The following is a 5,922-nucleotide window of genomic DNA, read 5'->3' as shown; positions in this document are numbered from 1 at the left end:
CACACACACACACACACACACACACACACACACACACACACACACACACACACACACACACACACACACACACACACACACATATATAGAGGGGATAAAGCCTTTAGGGTCGTGGCCCCCAGGCTGTGGAATGCACTGCTTCTAACTTTGCGCTGCCTTGATTCTCTTGAAATTTTCAAAAAGCAGCTGAAGACACATTTGTTCAGATTGGCTTGTAATTAATTTTTTAATCGATTTTTATTCTTTTTTCCAATATGTAATATTTTTATCGCATGTATGTTTTGTTTTATCTATTTTGTTTTATCTCTTGTGTTTTTATGTCTTCTTGTAAAGCACTTTGTGGTTTCTGACCTGTGAAATGTGCTATATAAATAAAGTTTACTTACTTACTTACTTCCTATATAAATATACATGTATATATTAAGAGCAAAGACTAATTGAGTTAAAAATGTTTGCTTGGTGAAGAAAACATTTTGCTAAAAGAAATCTACGTATACCAGAAATGTCAAGGAGATAAGGTGGGCAAACACCAGCAAATGATTGCAAACCTATAAGCACAGCATTTATTGCAAAGGGACTGAAACATTTTGTGTTTGGAAGCTAATCATGTGAATAAAAAAGGAATATAAACTAAAATATTTACCTGAGGCTCAACTTTTCCAAACCGGACCAGACAGCCAATTTAAACCATGGCAGCACACATGGATCAGTGGAATTGACAATTTTCTGATGCCTTTTTTTTTTGAAAGTGGTAGAATAAACACTCAGCTCTCGAGCTGTGGATCCAAGGATTTACGAGAGAGGACAGACACAAACATAAGAGTGGCGATAAACCTTGGACAAACATGAGGTGTACATGTGTGTTTGCTGCAAACACACATTCGGACTGCCATGTGGAGTGTGTGTGTGTGGGTGTGTGTGTGTGTGTAAGAGAGAGAGTGAGGTGGCGTTGCTAGGAGCACCAGGTTGTGTGCAGACAGTGGTAACAAAGTAGAGACAGCAGCAGCAGCCTGGCAGTGGAGAAGAAAGGAGTGGAGCAATGCCAAGAAGATTCCCCCTGAGAGCGTGCAGAAAGAGACAGACAGAGAKGGAGGCAAACATGGGGAGGCCATGCTGATAAGATCACATGTTCACCACTGAAGTATGGAAGACAAATTTACCAAGACAAACATTTATTTTTTACTGTATGCGACTCAAAGACTTCAAGAGGGTCAATAAAATCCACGGAAAAGGCCCTAATTTAGCTTTGAGGACTATTACGGGGTGAATGGAAGGAAATGGTAATGGTGGAACAGCAGGAGGGGGGGAAGATGGTTTACAAGGTTGACTGGAGGGATGAGAAAAAGAAAGGGGAAGAGTGATACAATCTGTTGGGGCTCATGTTTGCCATCCCTCCTCGTGTCACCCATCCGTCAGATAGTCTGTTAGTTTCCAACCAGCGCGCGTCACTTCCTCGCCCCTGCATGTTACCCCGCCGAGCCTATCCCTTGTTTTCTATTTGTTGTCTCCTCGTTGCAAATCTCCCTCTTCCTGCTCCTTTTCCCCTGTTTTGTCTTTAAAACGAAGAGGCCCGTGTGAACGGGCTATGCAAATGAGATGGTTATTACCCCACTGCTCATCAAGCCGCGCAGAGGAGACATTAATAGACTGATGAATATGCATGTGAATTTGTTAATTAAGTTAATTATTCTGCTGAAAATGCATTCGTCTTCCAAGGACATCTTCCCCAGGATTTCAACCTGCTCCACTCATTAGTCATGCGATATTTCATACACGGACTGGAAGAGAGGGGAGAGATGGGAGGCAGACAGTGGGAGGGAGAGTGAAGGAGAAAGGGGGAGACAATGTGCTTTTGTTTTGTTTTTCAGTTGTAAAAAGTGTGGGGCAAAAAAGTAATGCGTTTTAGTGTCATCATTGCTCACAATGGGATGTGCAATAAATACTCATAACAGCAAACTATCACATTGTTTTTCTTTTATTTAAGTTATGGCATATTATTGCTCCCCCACACCTAAAAAGGAAAAGTCCTAGCAGGAGTTCATACTTTCAGAGTTTTCAGCATCTTTTTTTTTTTTGTAGCTGCTTCCACCTCACTGGTTACTTCTCCCTAATTGCTTATTAAAACCCTCTTAAATGAACTTTTTTTTGCCAACTTTCCAACACATTAATTAATTGTTGTAGCCAATTAAGTGCCGTTGTGCAAATGAGCCTCATCACAAATGGTCCTATAGGGCTAAACCCCCCCCCCCTCCATTCTATCCCTCTCTGTCTCCTGCTTTTCCCCTCACTTCCTCCCCCTCCTCCCCCTCCTCCTCCTCCCACAGTCTTCCCAGCTGCCCCAGCACTTCGAGGCAATCGGTGCCAAAAAAGCAGAAACTGTGTCCCGGTAATGCCTCACTGTTTTTCTGGACTGTTTCCAGCCTTCACGCTCACTGATCTTCAAACTTGTGCGATAGGTAAAAAAGCAGGGGAAGAAGGAAAAAAAAAAGGACTCAGTCGATTCCTTTTGTCTGGCAATGTTTCTACAAGAGCACCCCTAATAGCAATGCTTCACAACCAATCACCAAAGCATATAGAAAATCTGTTGATTGCACTCTTTGCCTAATTTGTCTGGTGGCCACAGATTGTCAAGGAGGCTTGTGTTTGCATCAAATGTGGTTTATATTTATTCACAGCAGGTAAGATGTGGGTCCACCAAGAGAGGCTTGCGAGAGAAAAAAAAAGAAAACAAGAAAGAAGGGTAATCGACTTCAAAGGCACTCGGTGAGGTTGCCAAGATGTTCACACATCTTCATCCCCTGTGCTGAAACAGAGAACATGCAGGGGAAATCAAACGCAAGTGTTTAAATGGGATGTTAGTCAAATTCTACACAACAACAGGAAATATGTTGGAAAAATGTATTAGTTAGGCATGTCTTGTGCATACATAAATATGTAGTATGTATCTATACACATTCTACATGTGCATGAACACTTTTTTAGTGTTTAAATGCAGAAGTATGCATGAGCAATATAGATTAATGTGATGGTGTGAAGGTGTAAATACACATGCAGCTTCTGAAGGGAAAGAGTGATAAAAACGATGCTAACAGTTTCAAATTCAAAGGTTGATCAAACATTTTGATAAAAAAAAAAAGAAAAGCAAACACATTACATGTATATAACCCCCTGAAATATTCCTTCTTTTTAGYATATAGGCACACTTTTGCAAAGATTTCAAAGAAGATTGGATTCAATTTTCCTCTGTCTCTTCATTTGATGTCACACTGACACARTGATGTTGGGATCCGGGCTGCATGGGGCTGAACCATCTGTTTTTACTCTTTTTTTCTTTCTTTTTTTTGTCATAGAAATTTATTCTTTATGACTTTGAGTGAGCGTTTTGGTTGGTTGTTACGCATCAAGATGATTTGGGGACTACTGAAAACCTCAGAAATGGAACAAAAAGATAGATAGATAGATAGATAGATAGATAGATAGATAGATAGATAGATAGATAGATAGATAGATAGATAGATAGATAGATAGATAGATAGATAGATGTGTCAAACTCGAGTCAAGCTCAGCCCACTCAGCTGCCATTCAGACGTGGCACTGATACACCCACCATGAAGATTAGGGAAGATTTAGCTCCAGTGCCAACCTCACTCCCAGTGCAGTGCCATCCCTCGGCGCAGAGGGGGGTCCTGCTTGGCATGGCAAGGTGAACTAGCCTCTGATTGATGGGCATGGTTTCAGCCTGCTCCTGAGCTCCCCAAGGCTCGTGCCTCCTTTTTCCTTTCTCGCGGTGTCTTGGCAGCAGTGCCTGAATCCTCCTCCATGCCAGGCAGCCAGCTAAAGCTCCTGGTGGGCACATCAATTACACAGCGGCACCTCCCCTCTTTTCTTCTGTTGGTCTGTCTACTGTCTCACATGATGCCAATCTGGTCCATCTCCACTGCTGTCTGACGTTATCTCCTGTGCGTCTTGTTGCTGTTTTCTACTCGTGCTCGCGTCGCATATATGCACAGATGCACACAAATTCAAGCACACACTCCCTCCCTGCCCCATCTCAGCGGCAGGTCATAATGGTTGGTGGGAAAATCCTCCCTGGAGAGCACTCATTGCCACAGGCTCAGCTGTACAAAAGGCTCAGGTGTGTGTATGCAGTATGAGCTTGTGTGCATGACTGCTTTTGCCATTCACATCTTTTAATGTATATTTTTTTGCAGCTCACGTGGCAACTTGTAAATAGGAGATATAAACTTACAAATAAAAGCAAACATCATCAGACTGTTTCATTTTTAAAGTCAATAAACAGAATCATTTTAACCTTTCTTTGGGGGTTAGTTGCTCTTGGCAGAACATGAATCCTTCACTGGCAGAAGTACGCCATCTGGAGTATTCATCAAGCCATTGTCCATATTAAGATAGGGCTTTATTTGAAAAATATTCATTTTGTTTTACATTAATAAGAATGAACTATCTCTTATATCATGGTCAAATCAGTTTTTTAAAGGGCCATTTGTATATGATAYGAAGCTGAAATATAAAGTACTGTGCAAAGGTCCTGAATCATCCTTCAGTAGTTTGTTTGCTTTCCAGGAGCCACATTTTGTAGTAATCCTCTAAAAGTCTGAAGGCTCAGGTWAGAGTTCTTATTGTTTACCTCTGACCTCTAAATCATCCAGGCATAAAAGGGCTCCTATACCCAGGAGAAACAGAAAACMTACAAAATATCCATMCRTWRTCYATACCCGCTTCTTCCTTCCAGGGTCACAGGTACCCAACTGTGCGATGGGCGAGGTACACCCTGGACATGTTACAAGTCCATGAGACAAACAGCTATTCACTCTCTCACTCACACCTAGGGATGATTTAAAGTTGTCAATTAACCTTAAAGTCATGTTTGTGGTCTGTGGGAGAAAGCTGGAGTAACTGGAGAGAACCCACGCATGCACGGAGAGAAAATGCAAACTCTACTCAGAAAGGTCCCCGGGCCAGAATTTGATCTGGCAACCTTCTTGCTGAGAGGCATCAGCTCTACCAACTGAGCCACCCACTTTCACATCATTGTGTCGCTTGTGCACATAAAACAATAAACAATTAAATACAACTGTTTCTTGTTGCTTTGAACAAGTTACATTCATGCATAATTCTCTGAAGTTACATTATCAGTTGCATATGTCATACTGATCAAAATGTATTATCTCTATTCAATAAACTCCCCCGCATTAGGACATTAGTTCATTGCATATGTCTCTACATGCAAAATGGTTGAACAAGTCCTCATGTGTCTAAAATTTATAATCATTAGTTTTTTTTCTCTAAATCTGTCCTGAATTGGTAAATTGCTCACAGGTGAGTGCTGACTGTCACACATACAATACAGAGCATCTTGTGACAAGATTCTTGTCACCATTTTAGACAATATCTACAGGGATCTCATCCCCGAATAAGAGAGGTGTCAGATTGGAGATGAAGTGCCAAAGTTTGTTATAGTTTGGGACAATGTCTGTTTCTATCGCTGCAACATCATCAGGCAATGGTTTATGATCCATAAAAAGATGATGTTGGTGTTCCTCTCATCCCACTGCTGACACAAGGAGTTGTCCTTTAGAGGGCACTGACATGTTCAGTTGACAAATATATTTAGTTTTGAGAGATGAACTAAACATTTTGAGCTGGAGGCTGACTTTTAATATATAGCATTTTGTTAATTGTGTGAATGTTTTGAGAAATGCACTTATTGCTTTGCTGAAAATGGTCTCAGAAGTGCACCAAAGTAACTAACTGTAAAAGACACAATTTGTTCTGATTTCTTTATGATAAATGGACTGTACTTTTTAGTGCCATTATATCCAAGCAGGATACTCAAAGCGCTTTACACTACAATTTGTGCCCTCATTTAGCCATTCACACTGTACTCTCTCATAGCTAATC

This window comes from Austrofundulus limnaeus, unplaced genomic scaffold, assembly GCF_001266775.1.
Source record: "Austrofundulus limnaeus strain Quisiro unplaced genomic scaffold, Austrofundulus_limnaeus-1.0 Scaffold43, whole genome shotgun sequence".
Taxonomy (NCBI): domain Eukaryota; kingdom Metazoa; phylum Chordata; class Actinopteri; order Cyprinodontiformes; family Rivulidae; genus Austrofundulus; species Austrofundulus limnaeus.
This window is presented reverse-complemented; position numbering follows the sequence as displayed.